The sequence below is a fragment of the Oxyura jamaicensis genome, chromosome 2 (assembly GCF_011077185.1).
Source record: "Oxyura jamaicensis isolate SHBP4307 breed ruddy duck chromosome 2, BPBGC_Ojam_1.0, whole genome shotgun sequence".
In the NCBI taxonomy this organism is placed as follows: Eukaryota; Metazoa; Chordata; class Aves; order Anseriformes; family Anatidae; genus Oxyura; species Oxyura jamaicensis.
Genome location: NC_048894.1, coordinates 154,691,082 through 154,712,440, shown reverse-complemented (window position 1 = coordinate 154,712,440; position 21,359 = coordinate 154,691,082). Strand labels below are relative to the sequence as shown.

The 21,359-nt window shown below is 40.5% G+C and overlaps 1 protein-coding gene across 2 annotated transcripts in view; it reads left to right on the top strand.

Annotated features, from left to right (window-relative positions):
* PTK2 (protein tyrosine kinase 2) overlaps positions 1–21,359 on the top strand; it is a 197,262-nt gene that overhangs the window by 26,390 nt on the left and 149,513 nt on the right. The window contains exon 3 of one of the 2 annotated variants that reach the window (XM_035318396.1): positions 14,347–14,373. The exons of the other annotated variant lie outside the window; for it this stretch is intronic. The gene's annotated coding sequence lies outside the window, so the exon portion shown is untranslated. The remainder of the gene's footprint in view (positions 1–14,346; positions 14,374–21,359) is intronic. 2 annotated transcript variants of the gene reach the window in all.

Genomic DNA, 21,359 nt, shown 5'->3' with positions numbered 1-21,359 from the left:
CTCAGGAAGGGAAAGCCTTAGGACTGTGTGCTTCAAGCGGTACCAGCTAGAGGTGTAAGACTGGTCAATGGGGAACTTGTAGCATATCGGTTTCAGGCTGTACGTTTTTCAGGGAGACGTGTAATTAATTGCACTGGGGTGTGTGTGAATTTGTTCTAAAAGATTCTGCTGATTCCAGCCTTGCTGGATGTGCTGGGGAATGCCTGCAGGCGCTGACTGCCAGATCCGCTACGGCGATGGGAAATGTTGTGCTCTGCTCTCCTGCAGGTCAGTGTTACTTGGCTTACCCCAAAGCCTTCTAGCCGAGGTCTTTCTGCCCTGTAGGCAGAGGGAGAGGCTCCCTGAGGTTCATTCTGGCCTCATGATTCAGGAATTGAGAAGGAGGAGGTAGACAGACTGCCCTTCGACTGCATTCATTTGGCAGCAGGGTTAACGTCCCTGTGACTTAGACCGAAAATAATGCTTTCATTCTGAGCTTCCTTGTTTGTTCTAGCTTTCTGTATCCTGTTATTAACAACTTGGGCATTTTTTCTTCCTGTGCGGTGCTGCAACAGACAAATACAAAATAGAAATTACTTCAACTCCAGTTCCGTGAGATATTGTTAGCGTACGCAGCCTGAAATTCCTTTGTGTTGTCAAAAATGCTTAATTTGCAGAATGATGAAATAAATATAAACTCTAGCAGAACTGACACTAGGATATACACTATATAGTTGTTCAATTTTATCTCATTTCTGCATACCAGCAGAAGGTGTATGCGTTTAGGGGCTCCTGAAGTACTGCTCTCCTCTTGCGGTAGCTGGGCGGCCCTGTGCCAGAACAGCTCAGCAGTTCTGAGCAAATTTCAAGTTCATGTTCACTCTGAACTTGACTAGATCTTGAAAGAGCTTGCATGGAAAATGTGTGGTTTTTTTTTTTGGTAATAATTACTGGAGAATTAAATAGGGTTTTTAATTTGGACCTTTAAACCATTTTCTTCCTCATTTCTGTTTCAAGCTTGAACTTGAATGATTTTCCTGAGCGTGAGTTTTAGGGTACCTTCACTGCCAAGTTAGAAGGGGAGGGTTGAATAGAAGAGATCTTGATGTCCTCAATGCTGCTTCAATATTTCCTGAATTTTAATTTTTAATAAACCTGGCATACGTACTCTCCTATCCTCCATAACGCGCAGGTATTTTTATGTCTTTTGAAATACTTTAATCTGTTACGAATAAATAAAATTTCATACGTGATGATGCAAAAAAACCTAGATCATGGTGTAATGAAAAGTACCTGTTTTTAATGTTGTCAAGGTTAAATGTGTGTGAAACAACTGTCAGTTCTGTTCTTCATAATTGCTCTGCCCAAGTGTAATTCTTCCTTCTTGCTGTTGGTGAGATTAGGTGGTAAGGAGCAGAGAAAGCTGAACAGATTATTTTGCTGATCTTTCTTCCATTATTAATTAATTATTCCATTATTAGTTAATTATTATGCTTCTGGTATTAGCTATTCAATTAGTTAATTTACTAATTAATAGAAAAGGAAAAGCTTTTGATAGAATACTCCTTGAATAGCTTGTCCTTGTTAGGAAGACGTGAGCAGTTGTTGTTCTTTTTATGTTGTTTGATGGTTGGTTGGCTTTTTTTTTTTAGGCAACCGGTGATGGGATAACCAATGAACTATAATATTAGTGAAGAATTTAAAAAGCTTATCACTGTTTTTTCTTGATTTAGCATCTACAATAAAGCCTGTAATTTCCTACACATCGTATTGTGGTAGGGAAGACGTACGTAATGTTGTCTTTCAGCCCTCATTGCTGAGGAGAAGGCACACATCTTTTCTGTATGCTTCTTTGCGGTCTTGAATTTTATCTTTGTGTAGAAAACACTTGTTCACTGTGACCAACCTACATGTGGCTGTACCAAGTGTGTGTATATAGTTCGGATCTGCAGTCCTTCTCTATTTATCCTTCAAGGAAGACATTATGATCTCCTTATTGATACCAATGTGTGTTCTAGCTAATTTGCTTGCTAGTAAGGAATCAGTATACGTCAGCAGCATATATAATCAGCATTAGTATTGCATTTTACACATCAGCTAAGCAAGTTCAAGGAAGATGTGATTGTACGAGTGTATACGCTGTGTGATCCCTTTGTGTAAAGGGAGAAAAGCTGCTACTGAAAGATCTGATTATTTACTCTTCAAGCCAAACAGTACTGTTTATGAACTTCAGACATGGTAAATTTCAGACTTTTTTTGAATACTTGATGAAAAGTATTCAGAAATTTCTGAATTGTGGAAGTTCCAGAGAAGTATTTTTTCTTCAAAATCAAGTCTAAATACGAAACTATGGTAGACAGTCAATTTTAAGTAGACCTGTAACGTTCTGGTATTTCAATAGTTCTTTAGTTCTCAATATAAGGTAAGTCGGCGTTATGTGGGGACTGTAGCGATCTTTAGCACAGAAAATAATGAATGTTTTTCACGAACAGTACTCCATCAGGATTCCTTTCCCCGCTGCTGCCCTTCAGGTTGGCCTGTTAATTATTTGTGAGGAAAATCAGTCTGACAGCGCTGGAGGCAGAAGCGTCCGCTTCGTCGTACAGATAGCAGCAGGGCTACAGTGCGATGAGAAGAGCTGTCCCTCGGAGAGCCAGCTCCTGTCTCGCCACCGTACCCTAGGGGTACCACCAGGCAGGGCTGACCAGTAGGTAGGCATCTTCCCACACCACATTCACGTCCAGTTCTGTGCCGTTCTCCATGGGCCTCCATGCATTCTACGATGTCAACTGCTGTTGCCTTTTACTGCTTTGGGGGATAATCAGATTAAATCCCACCTTGATATGTTTTTGGGGAGGATTGCGAGCTGATTCTCATCTAAGACAACAGAGATTTGGAGCTGGAACTCCTTCAGTTCTGAGCCATGCATTTATCCAACTTGCTGTGGCCTGGAGCCTACACGGGAGCTATAAAATGTATATAATAAATATATAAACTGAGAGTTATCTTTGTCCTTGTTCCATCTCCCTAATGTCAGCGGAGTCTGCATGGCATGAAATATTTTATGCAACTTGACGTTAAATATTGCGATCGTGGCTTGCGTAGGAGGCACAGTCTGACTTAGCTGCTGGGGAGGTAATTACAGCGTTAACCAAAAAAACCCACAGCTTTAGTGGACCCAGGACTGAGTCTACAGAATATAGAGTTTGTAGCATGTCTGATGTTTATCTGCCTCCCAAGATGGTAGTGAGTCTTGAATCTTTCTGCAAGTATTTCTGGTGGTCTTAATCTGCTTTATGCCAGAGGCAGAGAGACGTAACGCATTCGATTTTGTCAAATTAAGTTTTTACTGCGCATTTAAATTGATTAAATAACGCAGCAGATTAAAGGGAGAAATACTATCTTAAATTGCATTTCAGGACCGATAGCATCTTAATGATGCTCAGCTGAAGTTTTTTCAGTGGGCTTGTGGATATGAGAACCCATTAATCATGCATGCTAGACTTCGGGTGCTACTGTATTAGAAAACAACGGGCTTGCTCACTTGGCTGATGTGAGTAATGGCCACGTTTGGAAGTCGCTGCAAACAGAAGATGGAAGCCGCACACGTGTTGTGTTCTGTCAAGCCAACTGGGGCTCTTGTTTGATCGTGTTCTTGCCGAGAACAGACGTGTTGGGGGTTTTCCTTTGACACAAACAGCAGCGTCTTTCGAGAGTCGCTCTCCGACAGCTACATGACAGAGCCAATTAGGAGAAGAAAGCCTGTCTCGTGTTGTGTACTGAAATCTTTCTGGCTGCAGCCTTGTTCCCCCACTACCCCTTTTTTTCTTCTTAATCTAGTTTTCATCAGTCATCTATTGGTGTCTTTGTCCTGGCATATTTGTGTATTTTCTCGTCATGTTTCTCTGCATGTAGGTCCTCCCTACCTCACCTGTCATCTTTTTCTGTCTTAATTTGTCGTCCTTTTCTTTTCCAGCTGAAAAACGGTATAAAAGGTGACAGAAGCAGAGCTGAAGCTAGGGGAAAAACTTCTCCCTAGCATCCACCTTGTGTGAAGGGGGAACCAACCTACACAAATGCAGTTATCATTAAACATAGCGCCCCCCCAAATTGTTTTGTTTTAAAGGAATGCATAGTGTATGGCTCAGACTATTCTTTTTCTATTTCCTGATTTGTCATCTCTATTTCTGTTTCACCTATTTAAGACCCTGACATAGGATCTCTGCCTTTTTGGCTTCATATAATTAGGTATGTTTGTGTAACAATAGCAATAATAATGAAAATTAGCAAGAAAAACATTACCATATGTTGTCTAGTCTCTGCCAAATAATTTAACCTAGGTGGTTCTTGAAACAACCTCCCTTTCTTTGTAATCTAGGTTTTAGAAAGCTTATTATATATATTTTATAGCACCAGCATTGCATTTTGCAGCACGTTATGCCTCCAAATAGTAAAGCCGTTCGAAGGCTTGTAATCTGTGTCCCTAGTAAGAAGTGTTAAGGCTTGCTGAAATAACATTAAAGGAGTCATCCTTATGCCTGTGGTGGTAAATTTATTGGAAGCCTGGCACGCTGAGCAGACTGCCTTCAGTTCCCTGTTATTTCGTCCGTTGTTAGGACCTAAAAGCTGTTCTGTCTCACTGGAGGAGCAATTTCCCACTGCAAAAGCCCTAAGGCATATGCTTGTGGAAATACCCGTTCATTGTAGAGATGTTATGCTTCGCTTTGAGAATCAGCTCTCAGTGTAGCTAAGGTTTTCTCTGTCCATAGTATCACTCTTAAGCTAAGTAAGCATCAGTATTCTTATTAAAATACATTTAATTTCCTGCATTGAAGTCGGCTTCTGTACAGAGCAAAGCTTTTGCAGCTGCTGTCAAACTTCTTTTGAATGCCTTGCAGGAATCCCATTGAAATGAACAAAACTCTTATTTTTGGCACTAGGTAAGTTAGTCTTTTCATGCATTAACTGCCTAACAGCCCTTTCTAGGTAGGTACCATGTGTGAGCAGAGATGATAAGCTGTTAAACTCCTGACAAACGGCTGCTGTGTGTGTTCTTTCACTGAAACATTGTCTATTGAATTTTTTTCCTTCTCCTTCCCTACGTGCCAGTTGCATTGATTTCCTTCAGCTTTCCTTCACTCAACTGTCCTGTAACTTTAATTCTAGCTTCAGAAAAACAGCCGTAACAATGGAATCCGTGTGTGGGCCATAGCCATGGAAACAGCATAATTTTACAGTGGTAGAACATGAAGGGAAATGACTCTCCCAACTTTCTAAGAATTTAAGTCTTTTCCCAAAAAAAAAGGCTTGCAAAATACCATTCCGGTATTCAGAAAATAAATGTTCAATGTTTTTTGTTTTTTTTTTTTGTACGTTGTTGGTCTTTTACTCTAAATCTTGTTAATTATCCTTCAAAAACCAAGAGAACAATATTCTTATACACTGTTTTCTGGGATCTCCAGCTCTGGGGGAATTATTTTTGAGTTTCTTGCCTTGAAATACTTTCTTCTAGTTATCTTCCATTCTTGTTGTGACCTTGGTGTTCATTTCTGTACCCCCAAAATATTTTTTTTAATTCTGGGGCATCTCCATGCTCGTACTGAGTTATACCTGCAGCAGCTGCTCTGGCATGCAGTGCTGGTTTGTATTTTACCAAAGGAATTACAAAATCCTGTCACCTTTTGAAAATGCGGGTGACTTGTGTTAGAACACCGCATGTCATGAGTCCATCATGTGAAATGACAAGGGAAGGAATTTTAATGTGGGCAACGTCAAGCCTGTGTTTAAAAAGAAAAAGTTGCACTAAACCTATTGCTTTCAAGAAGAAACACTGTAGTACAAATGAGGGAAGAAGTATATGTGTGTAGAGTACAAGTCTTCTGTTTTCCCGAAGCTTGCCTGAGGGCACAAATTGGTTGGTTCATAAAAATGTCACAGGATTTCCACCAGGATTACATGATCACAGGTCAGTGCTGGAGACACTCCTGTTATATTTGAACCACTGCCAGCACACAGATGTCCCTCCTCAAACATCTTAAGCATTTTTAAAGTTTCCTGGGCTCGTTCAGAGTTAAACACACACATCTCCCTTTGCTATAAAACATGAAAATACAAGATCATTCCTATCGTGTAGCTGACCTACCCTCCAAACAGCCCTTCCAGTTCAACAGGCATCGCTGCAGGTCAGCCCTACAGCTTGTGCCCTACATCTGCACAGAGCTGTGATGGGGACTTCAGGACCACAAGAGACCCTGCTGGATGAGACCAGTGATCCTGCAGCCCGGCATCGTGCTTAACTGACGACAGAAAATGCTGTTTAAACAGTGTATGGATGTTCCAGTCCTTTAGAACTTGCTGAGGCTACCTGCTTCAATGCAGGCACTTGAGGAAGCTCGTTGCCAGCTGTGCTCTTATCTGTCTGAAGCTATCTCCAGTACTTCCTTCAGGTGCCTCCAACTACTCATATTTGCAGGATTTGATGAACAGTGATGCTGTATTGATGCACTTTCTCTTTTTTTCCTTTTTACCCTTGCTTATAAGCTGTGGCTGTACTCTGTGAGTCCCATGTCCTTCCAGCAGGGGGGTCCCAGGTTATTTTGTCCGTCCTCACACGGCAGCTGCTCCATCCCTTCCCTGAACCTTCTCCAACTCCACTATGCATTTTCTCAGGTGCAGAGGCCAGAACTGAATGCAAGATGCATTATTGTTTTCTATAGTAACATCTTTAAGTACCACATTTTCAGTGCCCTTCCTAATGATACGCAATGCTTTACTGCCTTTTTGTTGTTGTTGTTGTTGTTGGCTCCTGCACTTGTTGGAGCTGATGATTTCAGAGAAAACAGTCAGCAGTGACTCAGACTTCCTCCTGCAGTTGGAACTGCAGAAAGTGTAAGTGGTGTGGTTGAGGTATTGCTCAGAAAATTTTCCCCTAGATGCATCACATCACATCTATGGCAAAGTACATCTGCTACTTTTTGGTAACTTGCTTCATTTTGTGAGGTCCTTCTGGAGTTTCTTCCCGCTAGCATGGCATTTGCATACCCCCAAGAGCTAAATAGTACCCGTAGACTTGCAGGTTTGTTATCCATCTTGTTAGGCATGAAACCAACTCTAAGGGGACCTTGCTCCTGAGTCTTTATCTATATCTCTGTTCACCATAGGCAAAAGAGTATTGGGATAATTGAGAATAAGTTCTGTACCTGAGTTGCTCTGTAACTCAGTAAGTAATGCTAATGATCCCAACTGCCCTGAGTAACCATGGAGTTTTTTGTGCTTATAACATCCTTGAATATAGCTTCCACCATTTTTTCATTTAATTCCTTATTGCTTAGTATGCCTGCTCTAAAATACAGCCACCAGTGGCTGGATAGGTAACTCTGTGGATATGCACAAGTGCATGCTCTTTTAGATGAGGGCAGAATTCAGCTGAATGAAGGAAAATGCAAGTGGGTTACTCAGCATCTTAATTGGAATTTAGATTTTCTTTAATTCAAAAACAAGCTTTCCATAAGCCAAGTGATTTAGGAGGAGTGTTTCCTTCAGTGGGAGAGGGGAAATTGTTATTGGAAATTGTTGAAAGACTTCTGTAAATGCTGTAAACTAAGGAGCCTAAACACTGCTTTTGTTTTTAAATCACAGTAGGTGAGAAGCAGAAGGCAGGTACAAGCAGAAGGTTGGGGGCAGTGAGAAGAATGCTACAGTTAATTAGCTCCGGATTTGTCAATTTGTCAGTTATGGAAATAAATATAAACTGAACACATTCCTGAGATATAGGACAAGTTGACGCTTGTGTTTCTGTAATAGGATATTTTGCTCATGCACGATATTGTTTTAAGCTGTCTGAAGTATGGCAGATAGGTGGTGATGATACCGTAAATGTATCATACCTGTTCTGTCAACCAACCAGTCTCAAAATAATAATAATAATAAAGTTAATGTTCTGTGCACTATGGCAGCTGGTCTTCTAATTTTTCCTTACCTTAATTTTGTGTTGCATTTACGATTCAGAGACAACAGCTTGCATTAAAACTAATAACTGGTAAACCAGACCTTCTCAAAATATAATACAGAATGTGCACATTTCCTGAGGAGGGTCTAATAGCGGTTCATTCTTGGCTGTTTGCTCATTAACCTTTTCAACAGACATAGATGAAAGCAGTAAGTCTTTACTGCTGATATTCACAGTTGAAACAAGGATTTAAACAAAGTTAATAAGGGATTACAGTGCAACCTCCGATGAAGTAGGGTTGAAAACAAAAGCCATGTGGTTTTGTACATTGAATTTCCTCTGATTTGGTGAAAGGACAAAAAGTGCGGGCAAGTTGGGTGGATGGAAGAGTCTGTCCTATATTATTCAGCTGTTGCTGTACTTAAGGCAAATAGAATAAATACACCAATGGGGGAAAAACGTGGCACTAAAAACACCACCTGCTTGCTTAGACTGTGGGTGATGTACAGATACTGTGTCAGGTACTGGTATGTGCAAAAATAGTGTGAGATCCATAAGGAAGATCCGTAAGGATGAGCAAAGGTTTAGAGAAATGGTCCTCTGTAGTGAAACACTTCTGTCTCTCATTCTGTGTAGCTAATGTAAGAAGAGTTTTCATTGAGTTGATCTTTAACCTAAAATTGCCTTAATGGGAAATGATATAATAAAGGGCTGCTACCATTCAGATCTGCAGGCTGCTGAATTAGAAGTAGGTTAGATTGAGGTTAGAAATAAGGTATGAACTTTTAACAGTAAATGAAAATATATGGAAAAATTAACCATTGGTTACTGTAGATTTTGCATGGGAATTTAATCACATTGTAAAAACTACTTAACAGCTTTTCCTTACTGGATATGCTGCAAGAATGGACTAATTGTAATTCCAGTGTCTTTGCTTGATGGATCAGGTGACCGTGGAGAAACAAAAGAATCACAGAATATCCCGAGTTGGAAGGCACCCCCAAGGATGATCGAGCCCAACTCCTGGGTCCCCAGACTACCTCTGGGTGCAGAACCTTTCCCTAACCTCCAGCCTGTCCCTCCCCTGTCCCAGCTCCATGCCATTCCCTCGGGTCCCGTCCCCAGAGAGCAGAGCTCAGCGCCTGCCCCTCCGCTCCCCTCGTGAGGGAGCTGCAGGCCGCCATGAGGCCTCCCCTCGGCCTGCTCTGCTCTGGGCTGAGCAAACCAAGGGATCTTTTTGTAGAAGGACATTAAGTTTGTTAGATAGGACCTTCCCCTAGCGAACCCATGTTGGCTCTGACCAATGACTGCGTTGTCCTTTAGGTGTTTTTCACTAATTCCTTGAGTTTAACTCCTTTTCAATAAATCCATGAGCTTCACAACAAATGTCAATTTGTGATGTTTTTTTTAAGGTTGTTTCTGTTCTCAATTGTTTACACTTTAAAAATGAAAACCTGAACAGTGAAATCTAAGCTTCATCAAAGATTAGAGGAGCGTCCATCCAGAAGTCCCCTTGGCCTGTCAGCGAGCAGTAGAAGGGAGGCTTCAGGGCTGTTGAATGCGGCCTTTGAGGCACCATCATGCAGGATCCGTCACAGGAAGGCTAAATGCTGAATAGACACATGTATTCCTAAATGATTTTGGTACCGGTAGGTAAATAAGAAAATTGCATCTGAAGTTGTGGCTGTGATATTCCTCACTCAACTGGAGGGCTGGTTGCTGAAGGACACGTCCTTCTTCGCTTCCTGGAGCTTGGGAGCTTGTGGTCTGTGGTTCCTCGCATGCTGTGAGCCCATGTTCCTCGTAGGAATGAGAGATCGGTTCGTGAACTGAATAGCTGAACACATTTCAAGGGGATACTGTTAGGTTAGTCTGTTATTGCTACAGTAAAACAGGATTGAATTTCTTGCGGTCGTCTGCTTACCACGGCTCTGGAAAGAGATCCGTGCTGCAGCCTGGGTAAGTGTATGAGCCTCTGTCATAGTCTGTGGAGCCGTATTCTCATCTTACCATGGGACAAGAACACAAAGCTCACAAATTATTCCTGTTTTTGATGATTAGATGTTACCCTTGGAAAGAAGGATGTTAAATTGTGGCTCCATTTCCAAGAAAGCATTTGAGGAAAGCCTGCAGTGCAAAATGCATGGTTTCATTCAAAACATTTTTTTATTTAAACATTTTTAAAAATTTATTTTTAAAAGAAGTGTTACAGATATATGAATCCCTTGGAGTACTGGATATCATAGAAAACACTACTTGTTGACTGGATCAGCAAAGCCTGTGTGAGGACTGTACTGCCACAAACCATCCCAACAGGTATAGAAGTAATAGTAGTATTCCTTTAAAATGAAGTCCTTCTGTGAATTGCTGTAGGTAATTGATTTACTTAGCAAGATTTTTGGCCGAGGAACTCTATTTTGTAGCACCTCTAATATTGTTACAGCTTCTTTCCTGTTCTATTATTGTCACCTGTGTGTATTGTTACAGAAACAGTGATTGGAAACGACCTCTTGAAGCCATCTCCTTCATCCTTCTTCTATCTATCAATCTATTAAAAAACAGTTTTCCTTGAGAAGTAGCTTACCTTTTCTAGGTATATAAAAGGCTGTAAAAAATATATGGTCTAAAGTTTATTTTTCTTTCTGCCTATTTAATGACTGTCAGTTTTTAGTAGCATGGTAAGAACATAAATGCAGAACGTGACTGATTTGCTTGGAAGTAGCAGTAGAAAGAGAAATACATGAAATCTGAATGTTTTTTAAATACACTTTGAAGAAAACGTTTGGAACAGATGGAAATATACCGTTGGCTCGTGTTACCCAGCTGTAAATGTGGTGCACATGCCAGTTCACGGGCGTTGAGGAAACGAGTTCCATGAGACAAGTCGGTGCAGGCCTCCAGTGGGGAGGATCCTCACCGATAGGACAGCTCCTGGAAAAGGAAATAAAATGCTCTTGTCTCTGGATTCTTGCAGTCACACAGGTTAGGAGCCTAACTTTTGTTTTCCCTCTTCCTAATCTCAGCGGCGAATGACTTTCTCCTTTATAGAGATGTAAACAATATAACGTGCTTTGGATTGTGCTGTAATGCAAGGGATTGTAGTGAGCTCAGATTCCCAGCAGAGGTTTGGCCTGACAGCATGGTGTGTGGGGCTGTGTTGTTTTACTAGGGTAGCAGGTGAGGAGCTTACGCTTTTGGAAGCATCAAGTGGGACTGTGTGAGCTCACCTCCTCTCCAATAAGTAAGAAATGAGGGAAAACTGGGTGGCGAAGCTAGGGAGGAAAACTCAAAAAGGGAAATCTTTTTGCACAGCAAAGAAACAAGTGTGTAAGCATGATCTGAAATGAGTAGCTGGCTGAATGCGTAGTCTGTTTACTTCTCAATGAATTAAGTCTTTAAAATGCTGTTAGAACCCACTAGTCTTTTTTCAACGTTAAATGAAAAACCATATTTGGAGAGTAAGCTTTAAAAGTTTCAAGCCAGAAAAGATGAGTGTGTGCTGGGGAGATGGGGTAGACCCAAGAGTAAGAAACATCATGGAAGTTAATCTTCGAAATTTGTGATGCGACTGCAACTAATAAAAATGCATGAAGGTAACGAAGTAAGTAACATTTATTGCTGTGGTTCCTGGGTGCAGTGACCACAAAGCATGGAACTGCTTTGCAGTCTGCAATCATACCAGTATTTGCTTCATTTTATGCTGTTACGAGTTGATGCTTCTTAGCAGTTGCTGTTTTCCAGAGTTAAGATGCATTAGCCTATGGAGGACCTTGGGCTTGATGGAAATCTTTGAAAAATACGATACAAGCAACTTGCTAAGTGCATTTATGCAATTTTCAGTTGACGGATGTGACCTTCAGGCTTCAATTTCTTTTGGCCTACTTGTTTTTAACTCTAGCGTGTGCGTGTCAATTAATCTTGGAAAACAGTCTCGTAGTCAGTTGTATTAGAAGAACGTGGACTTGCAGGAAGCAGCTCAGGAGACTTGTCCCGGAGGTGCAGCATCTCTTCACTTAATGCATTTATGGAACTAATTTGTAGTGGAACTTGGAAGTACTAAATCATTACAGTCGTGGACTTCAATATAGCAGCAGATCTGATCTGGTAGGTCCCAGGGAGGTCGGTGGGACCTACCTGCATGCAGGTACCTTCGCATGGGGATAGCACAGAGGAAGCAGAGACTCGGGTCTTGAGGACAAACACGGAGGTATCACAAGCAATTTGTTAAGTTAAAATCATGTGTGCATCCTAGACACAGAGCTTTCCCTCGAGCTGTTTGAAATTGCTTGGCTAAGTTCAGAGAACGTAAATTAACGTTTTCTGCATATCTCTGTGGTATGGTAATGTATTTATCTGGCGGCCGTGTTTACCATTATTTTCTTGCGGTCTGTTGTGGAGGCGCACGTAATCAAATGGGCTGCTTCAGGAGTAACAAATGCTGTGATAAAAATTTTCCAGTACATCAAGGGCTATAAGAAAACTTTAATGCAGCTTTTAGTTTTTTATGGTAAATTAAGTTTTCGTTTTTCTTTACGAAATTTAAGTATAAATGGAATTTAGAGATTAGTTTCCATCACGGTAGAAAAATTAAAATCAAACATAATGCTTTCAGCTCTGCAGTCTTACTGTAGGTTATTTACTCGAGTGGCTAGGGTTGTTTGTGTGGTCTTAGTGACAAGCAGAAATTATTTTAAATTATCCCCCAAAAAAGTGTGAGGAAGCTATCAAACGTATACATAAACAGGCAGGCAGAAAGGTGTGAGGTTTCTCTTGATTCGTTTAATTTTATAAGTTAATTGTAGCTTCAACTTTTTCTGCCAGAAGAAAGCTCCCTTCCTTGTACATTGAAGTGTACTCGATGCAGAAGCTGTTGCAGGAGGCAACTTGAGGCTTTTCCTTCCTGCGGTTTGTGCAGCTTCTTCCTGCCTGCCTTTTCCTATCTAAAGGCATTTCTGACCACATCAGCTCGTTTTGTTCATAAGCAGACAGCACGGTGAGCATCTCTTCGTTGTAACTTAATTGACTTTCAACCTTTTTGTTCTGGCAGAACAAAGCACGCAGTGTTTTCTCTGCTCTTTCGGGTGTCCTGTTGCAGATTCTGTTTGGCATTTTAAGTGTGTTTTAGCTTTGTTTTGCTTCTTCGCTGTTTCTCAGAGTACGGTTCGGTTTTGAAATTTTCAGGAGGCTGCCTTTGCGTTTTCTTTCCAAGTGTAATCCTCTTTGGTATTCGAGTTTTGCCTTTTTTTTTTTTTGCAGCTGCAAACGTGGATTATAAACGAAAGCAAGCATGATGTTAAGAGTCTGGCAGTGAGAGCAGACATTTATTAAACCTTGTTATTTCTTCTAATAGGTATCAATGCAGTGACCATCTGCCCTGATAATCTCTGAATTTGTTCCAGTTGCTGCACCTATTGATAAAGTTCAATTTCCACAGGGCTTTCGTACCCAAATCAGGGATTTTATTACTCGGTATTGCTGTTACCTTTTGACCAGCAACTATGTAGACCTTTTTTCATAGGCTCAGTTCAGTTTCTTACTCGTTTTCTTTCTACTTTCCCATATTTGTATTCTTTTCAGCTTTCATGAACTCCTTGATGTTTCTCCCCGTCCTCATCCTTACTGACTTGGAGTAGCTCTTGCTTTCTCATTCTGTTCCGAGTCTGGTCGGCACCTCCAGTCCCATGGAGGGATCACATAGATCTGAGATGACAGATGTAGGAAAACCAGGCAGAAGGAACGTACTGAGTTATAATTTATTACCTGTTCTTGTCTTTACATCGATGTCTATCCTTTTAAAGGTATCATTTTTTAATATGGTCTATTTAGACTGAACCAGTGGTTTTCATAAGGTTGTTTGTAGTTCAAGACAGCTTTGACTTTTACTGTAAAGATGTTCAGCAGCTGTGTCCTGTGCCTCAGAAAGCGGCAAAGATCAGTCCTCCTTTCTCGTAGTATTGCTTCTTGTGTTCCAAGCCTGCTTATTTGTAAGGTTTTTAAGACCTTTTCTAAGACCTTTTCTCTAAAGGGTTAAGAATAAAGAAAACAATCATGCCCTCTTCATATACCAAGATTAACCCTGACACTTCTAACACTGAAATTATATATGTGAGAATAGAGAAATGCATATGTAACATAAATTTGTACGTAGCGACTGGTATTCTGCTGTAATAATTACCCTCACTGCTTAGTAGTGTCATCTTTATCCTTCAGTTAGGCGGGCAAAGCATAATCTTGTTAATGAACAGGGTGAGACAAGGGAAATGCTTCTGACTTGCAGGTGGCATGCCTAGCAGCTAGCAAATTGCTTCAGATAATGGGCTTTATTAAGCAAGCACCGCTTTGCAGAAAAGTGATTAGGCTGCTTCAGTTGCAGAGCTATTTTTCCTTCTGCTTCTAAATGTATTTCTTTATTGTTACAGATATTTCAAGACATTCCTTGCCAGCAGGTAAGTTTTCTTCTCTCATTTATGTCTTGATGTGACAGCAAGCAGTATGTAGAGGCTTGCTTGCAGTACAGCAGTGCTTTTTATATAATCAGAGTATCGTTTTTTTCCAGCCCTGCCATGGCACTTAGTCATGCGGGGACTTGAGGTCAAAACAAAACCTGTTGAGGTCCAGAGATTTTTACATTCAGATGGTGTATTTTGACAAGAGGAGGAGGTAACTTGAATATATGCAGTAGTTAAATATGCATGTGATGTGGTTAATGTTTAAAACAGCACGGCGCGTGATAAAGCTGTCAGAACACCAACGGTATTGGTGGTGAATCGGAGGGACAGCCTGCAAGGAGATGGTTGGAGGTTTATGGTTGGCAGGACTCTCTCCAGATGCTAGTGGGGATGGTAAGGGCCAAGTTCACCTGCCCAGGGCTGCAGGTGGCTGTGTCAGAGCTGGAAATACTTCTTTGTTGAACCCTGTGTCTCACATCAGTGTTCTTTTTCCAAAGAAAACAACAACAAAAAATAGTATAATTTGGCTAGTGCTGAGGGCCCAAGTGTTTGCCATGGAGCTCAGGATGAGGATGGTTTTTCGTTGTTTGTTCTCACAGTGTTTTGTCTGAGTCCCCCAACATGATCAGTTGAGGGGACAGCCTCTGTTTGAAATGTGACTTCTCCATTAACAGCACGGTTTTACTCAAAGCTGAGCTAATTTTGGGTTGGATATTTGCTATCAGGCCTGCTGCCTGTTGTCCTTACTCTTGGTGATTTTCCTAAGTATCCTTTCTGTTGTTTCTTCTTGCTGAAGTATGCTTCATATCTATCCACAAAGTGTCTTTAACTGAGTATCTGAAGTGCAGTGGTATGTAGTTATTCAGAATCTGCTCTGGAGGTACTTGCTTTTTCCCATTTGAATCAAATGACCACATCAATTAAAAGCTTGACAAGTAATCTGTTGTACAGTCTTTCCCCAAGAACTTGAATGTGGCTGCTCTGAGAAAGAATCGTGCTTGCTCGAAGCAGGGAAGAGAGCTCTAAATATGGAAAAAAGTTTTCCTTTCGGGGAAGGTATCTTTAAAGGATCTGACAATACTGAGAGCAGTTGTCAGGAAGGCAAGTTCTCGTGGAGGATGCTGCAGAATGTTTGGTGAAGCTGGTGGCAAGCTCTGGGTATCGTGTTGTTCTGAGTTTCCATTCGGGTCTCAAAGATTTTGTCTGCTACCGTGAATCTGAGTCACAATGAGATTATTCCTTTCAATCTGTGTACGTGCAGGGGGGTGTCCCACTTGCAATTCTGAGTGCAATTTTAGCTTTGAGTACTAATAGAGGGCAAATAATTGACCAGGATTTTGAAATGGTAGCCTTTTTCTGCGGTAAGGTGAGGGGACTTTGTATAGGGTAGAAAAACTACGTGCCATAGCTTGACTGTCGCAAGGATTTAACAATATTCACAGACAAGGAAATTAAGGGAACTTGTTTTAAAAACATACTTAAAGTATTGTCAGAAGAAAAGCGTGAGTGGAAAGGAGTCCCAGAGAGGTCTGACTTGTCCTGTGGTATTAAAATAGCTTCATTAATGACCGTGATGGTGGACTTAATGTGCTTATTCAGTTTACGAGTGACAGCAGTATAAAAAGGGCTACAAGCACACTGGATGATGGGATTAAAACTCAATGGAAACTCGACAAACAGGAGAAATAGCCAGGATGAAATATACAACACATTTGAATAAAGATGAGGTTCTGCATTTAGACGGGAAGCTTTAAGTGATGTTGTTCTGTCACCAGAACTCATATTTGCAGAACTTCATTTTCTTTTCCGGGTGCCACTTTTAACAGATGCCGATAGAAATGCCTCACTTCTTCCTCCTGTGTTTTAGTACTCAACTCTGCATCGTAATCCATTGGAAGTTTTTTCAGTGTTTGAAGACTTTGCAGTAGCAAGGAGGGTATTTAAAATGCTCTTCATAATAGTGTCTCGTTTAAGGTTGTGTTGCACGTAAGTTCGCTGTGGTCGGTGGTATACCAAAGTCATCCGGAAAGCTTCCTTTTCGCTTCGGTTTCATAACAAACTCTTGTGGTATGAGTAATTGCTTGTGTGCTGTTGAAGGTACTGGTTGACTGGCTGCTGGATAAATCATTACTAGGGAGTTGTCCTACACAGATCTGTGTCACTGCTTTGAAGTCTAGGTAACTTGGGTGTTTTACTACCTTTTAACAGAGTCCATAGATACAATCGTAGAGGGTTTCTGCAATGTGAGCCATTGGGGACTTGGAAGGAAATGTGCTAAAATATCATAATTTCAAAGAGAACAAAGTATTCTTGTCTATATGTGAAGCTATCCTGGAATACAAGTGTGTTCATAGTACGCCTGGAGGAATGAAAGGCTAGCTTCCTCTGGTAAATGCAGTTACACTTTTGTCCGTTTGGCACTGTTGGAATTAAAAATGATCCCTCCTGGATTTTATTCCCCTCTGAATTTAAAACAGGTATAGTATTAGTGATGTAGGCGGCTGTTCTTAAGCCTTGGTCCTTTGTTCTTGATACTGTAGTGCAAATAAGTATTCATTACCAGAATCAAGAAATAGTAAGAAAGCAAGAAAATGTGTATTACAGGACTACGTCAGATAGAGAATGATGAGAAATAAGCATTTACTGGGTTTCCAGTTGGAAATGGAGCGAAGCATTTTCCCAGAATGGAATCTTAAATGCAGATGTTCTCTCCTTGAAGACTCTCTCCTTTGAAGATACCCCAGTGACTTGAGCGTGGCTCTAGCGTAAGGTATTGAAAAGTGAGTAGGAAATGAGTTATCTTGTCTGTGTAGCCGAATTCCAGAGATGCAGTATATTTGAGGTCTGTCCCATGTTTTTGGGCGGATTTTGTGATGTACAGCATAGAATTTAGGTAAGTACCAGCCACACACAGTCATTGTTGTCTTGAAATAGTAAATGGCTTTGGAACTAGCTTTAGTTCTGTGTGATCAGAAAAAAAACTATGAAAATGAAGTGGTAAGTCTTCAACTCAGCCTAACAATGTTGCTCTTCCTGAATTTAAAAAAAAATGTTTTCCTTCCGTCATTCGTTATTGTGTTCCTTACAGAAAGCCTGCTGGTGATCCCTCTAGTTAAACCAGATTTATCCCCTGGAACCCTCCATAGAAACACACAGCCTCAAAAAAAACCTGCTGCTGCTTTTTCTGTTAGCTGCCAGCTATGAGGCTGTGTAGCTGGATATTCCTTAATCTAAATCTACACCTGCTGCCTGATAAATTTGCATATAACAACCCGAAATGCAACAGTGCTTTTCAGATGAGAGATAAAGAAGCAGGGATACTTTCTACGATGTTAAAAGATGGAAAATTAAAAATCAGTTGAGAGATGAAGCTGCAGTAGCAAGAACTGACAAACTGATGAAAAGCAGAATTCTTAAAAATAAATGTTCCCGCTTAATACAGCGGGTAATGAATTCCGCAGTGATTATTCATATAGCTGTGAACAAACTCAGTAAGAGAACTGCTGTCAATGTCTCTGTTTAAAGCTACAGTGAATGACCAACTGTGGACTCAAAAGTAAATAAGTACAAAATCGTGGCCTTTTGATTTGTCACTTCGATTCTAAAGAAGTGAATGTGAACTGTGCTAGCGACTGTAGGCGGTTCCTCTCGCTGCTTGTGTCACATTGCCTGTTGTATGGTGCCTAAGGGGGTACGCAAGGAAACCTGCATCATCTGTTTCATTACAGGTGTAGTATTTTCAATAATACCTTTGGAAAATGAGGATTTTCTTCAAGGAATTTTTGAAAATTTATCTAGATTTCTGCTTCTTATCTATCAGTATTAAATTTACTAAATTAAATACAACAGTATTAACATTTTAAATGTAATTTTTCATAAGTTTGTAATGTCTCTGGTTGTAATTTTTTACTTTGTGTTTAGAAGAGGCACTCATACAAATGAAAAAATAAGGAATTAATAATTTTCAGTTTATAAAAAGCGAGTGCTGTCAAGTTAGAATAGTTGTCTGCATGCCCCTTTAAGTTTGGAAGTCCTAAGAAAGCTTTTTCTTCTTTTGATACAAGTACACTTCATAATTTTAATTCTTTCTCCACCATTGAGGAATCTAGAGTTCCAAATACTGTATTGTAAAACTCCCATTCCTTCTGGATGATAACTATTGCTGATAAAATTTAATAGTCACCTTGAAGAAATTCCCTTTGCCTTTTGTATGCTAAAAGGTCCTTCTTTACAATTTTGTTATGTATTTCTAATAATTTATTTCTCTGTGCTCATATAATACCTTTTACTTCTGTTCTATACCTCTGACACTTGGTAAAGCCACGTGTCTATCCTTTGTCTGCTGCTGTTAGGTGTCTGGCTTTTTGTATTGAGCGCTTTGGGGATGTGAGGAAAAGACAACAAAAAATTGAAAATTCAGTATTTGCAAGCCTTTTTAATGAAAGTTTCTATGCTTATTTTGGCTGCTCTTTTGACACTGCCCTCTCCAACCCTTCCCTTTGCCCCCATCCATATCTTGTAGCTCAGGTCCAAACAGCTCAAAAGCAACAGCATGGCTTTGATTAAAAGGTAACTTCCTCAGTGAGTAGAGTTGAGGTGATGAGACATGCTAAACACCTCACTAAAATCTAGGTGACTTAGCGTTTCTTCTTTTTCCTTTAGAAAATGTTGTTAATCTATTTGTCGTGGCTGATCCCCACCTGGACTTTAAGCTGCTGGTCACAAGCTGTTCAGTCTGACAGTCTGGACCGTTTTCAGTTTGTCTCACTGTCCATTTATTTCATCCGTGGTCCATCAGTTTGTCTACAAAGATGTTGTCAAAGGGAAGCAGTATTGAAAGCTTTGCTGAAGTAAAGATAAGCAACATCCCCTTGTCCACCAAGCTAGCCCATTCAGCATAGAAGTCTATCAGGTTGGTCAGGAATGATAGACCTCCATCACTTGTACCTGGAAGCTATCAACATAATCCAGAAACCCTTGGGATTTGTTATACCCTGCTGCACTGACCCTCCATTATCATCTGTGCCTTCATCATTTCTAGTGCCAAGCTCTTCTCACCAAGTTGGCCAGTCTGTTGGTAAAGATGCTTTTTCCTCACTTCATAAGGTAGATCCCTTCTCTTCCAAGCAGTCTTCCATCCTCAGAGAGGATCCCAGCCAAAACCGTGTTGCCAACACCAGCTGTGCAACCTTTTGTTGACCCACAAGATCCATCTACTCCTCAAGCCCTTGCTCTTCTCAGTAGTATCAGAAGAAACAGAAAAGGACAAGTGCTTGTAGCATCAGTACACTAGGGGTAGGCTTATAGGTAATTATCAAAGCTAAACAATTGACTTATGTTTGCAAGTAGGTCTATGGCTCGTCAACGATGGTTAGCTAAGGCAGTAGTTCATTATTCCCTCCTGAAGACATTTAGTCAGCAAAATCCTGTTGAGCATTAATTTGATATCGTTTAGAGGCAACAATGTCACTTCATCAAACCAACCTGAAAAGCTACCAAGATCTGGTTTCCTTATTTTGAGATTGGTTTAGGGCATTACTGGCTTTGTTATAGCCCATGAAAATACAGCCTTACGTAAAGTCAATTATTTAGAAAGAAAGAAAAAATCTTTCTTTTGTAACAGGTTGTGGAAAGGGGGAGGGGTATCTGCAATGACAGATCTAGGAGTCTTTTTTTTTTTTTTAAATGCAGGATAAATATTAGTTGCTGCTGCTTCTCATTTAAAGTGTTGGTTTGGTAGAGGTCATTTAGAAATTAAACTACAATAAGCCAGTGTATAAAGTCTTGTTTTCAATTTTTTTTTTCCTGACCTTGGAACCTATATTTCTATTTACACTTGTATGTTGGTGCTGTGTATTCTGTGTCACTTGTGTGCCTCTGAATATGCCAGAGTTTTACTAAACAGTAATAAATTCTATGTATGAGTATAGATGTAGATAAACTCAGTTTCTGAAAAAGAAAAAAATACTTCCATAGGAGATTCTTAAACTTTGGTATGTGTAGTACCAGCAGCGTAAAAATGTAGTTTAAGAGGCTCTTCCACCTGTGTGTGGCAGCCAGACTGTGCTCGAAGGTTATGTTTGGCATCTCAGTCTTGCACTGAAGGGACAGAAGAAAAAGAATAGAAGGAAAAAGGTTTCAGTGTAGAGTACTAAATTTTGGGGATAAAAGTCAGAACTGGGAGTACTGTCGCACCCCTAGTAATTGGTTTAGTCTGTTTTGATGCTCAAAGTGAAATTCGATGCATTTATCACTTGATTAATGCACTATGACAGGACTGCATGAAAATCTAGGGAGTAGGAGTTGATGACATGAAAAGTCTGTCTAGTCCTGTGCTTCGTGTTCTTGTAAACGTTAGCAAGCTGGCTTAATAGTCTGATAACTTCTAAAAAGTAAACAGTGAAACAAAAGAAAGGCCTGCAGCAGTTGGGCACATTCCTGTAGTGCTTCCTGTCTAGCTCCCAAGATTTTGGGGGGACACACAGTTAGGATTGTTCTTGCTTCTCTGCAATCATGTGGAAGTGGAAGAATTCCAGAAGTCAAGGATATGTCATACACAAAGCCAAAGGCACGTTGCTGAGAGTTTATTCAAATGGCATATTTGATCTGGATCTAAAGTGGAATTTTGTCTGGACTCCACCAATGTTACAGAAACATGAGATTTCTCACATTTCTGCAGGAAAAACTGGTTTTTAGCCTCAGAGGAGTTGCTGCATAATGAATGCTGTTGTACTTCTCAGAATTGAAGGTTGGTCTCTGGTGGAAGTGGGTACCTTTGCAAAGACCTGACCAAGCCTCCCTGTTCCAGCTTGATGGAGCAAACCCTGCTGGAATGAGACATCCTGATAGTAGCAGAGCATGCACAAATTGTTTCATGTTTTGTTACACATACTGTGTGCTAACAGTGATCTAATTTTCAGTGCTATTTTAGAGCATCAGCCAGAGGGAGTTGCTTTTAAATTGAAAGATTGGCTGTAGTTGCT